Below are 1,167 nucleotides of genomic sequence, written 5' to 3' on the forward strand. Positions count from 1 at the left end.
CAGTGGTGGCTCTAGTCACAGAGGTACCACGCTCCACATCTCCCTGAGATGAATGTCCTCACACCTCACCCTCTACCACATCAATAACTTCCCTCCTTCTCCCACAGCCCTCTCCCTCCTGCCTTCTCTCTCTCTCTCTCTCTCTCTCTCTCTACACACACACACACACACACACACACACACACACACACACACACACACATATGCTTGGGGGGAGAGTTTTTTTTTTTTCTTTATTTTTCTCTTCAACAATTTGGAAGAAGTGTTTTAAGAGGAGTGTCCCAGTGCTTCATCTTTGGGGAGGTGCTTTTGTGTTCATAAAAGGCATAGATAAAAAAAAATGCCAGACAGCTATCAGAAACAAATGACAGACTCTCCCTCGTTGTGTCACTGGCTGTAGAGCTCTGCGGGGTAAGCCTCCTAGGAGCCCACAGCAATCCTCTTGCCTCTTCAACCCCATTACCTTTCAGCTGCATGGAACAGATGCCCCCTAGAGTGAAGAACAGTTATGAGAAGATCCCTGAAAGAGTCACAGTAAAAATGGCTTTCAGTCGGTTTGGTGAATTGCACCAAAGCAAAGGACTCTAGAGGAGGACAGGGAGAGGGGAGGGACAAAGGGGGCTCTCAGGTTTAGTACATGATAATGGACCTTATTTGGGGGTGAGAGTACTTTGCAGGCACTTATCATGATGCAATGAGAAATTGTACCCCTATGTCAACAAATGTGCTGCAAACCATTAACCTCCCAATTAAAAAAAAAAAGAAAAAATTACTCTGAGTCATGCATTCGAAAGTTCAACGATCCAAGTACTTACTGTGTACCAAGTACTAAGCTAGACACTAGGGTACATGACAGTGAACATGCAAGCCTTCCTCCAAGGAACTCATATAATTATGGAGTCAGCAGTTAAGCACAAATTCATTAAAAGCAACATGATCTCAGGGCAAATAGCATAATGGTTATGCAAAGGATTTCCATACCTATGGCTGTGAAGTGCCTGGTTCTGGTTCATTCCCTTGTACCCAGTTCGTTCCCATCGTAAGACAGAGCTGAGCAGTGTTCTGGTTAGAAAGTAATTAATTCATTTGATTAAATTAAAGCAATGTGATGCAAGATGGCTAGTGGAAGTAGGTAAAAGTACACAGCACGACACATAACCTAGTTTT

The sequence above is a fragment of the Erinaceus europaeus genome, chromosome 10 (genome assembly GCF_950295315.1).
Source record: "Erinaceus europaeus chromosome 10, mEriEur2.1, whole genome shotgun sequence".
Classification (NCBI taxonomy): Eukaryota; Metazoa; Chordata; class Mammalia; order Eulipotyphla; family Erinaceidae; genus Erinaceus; species Erinaceus europaeus.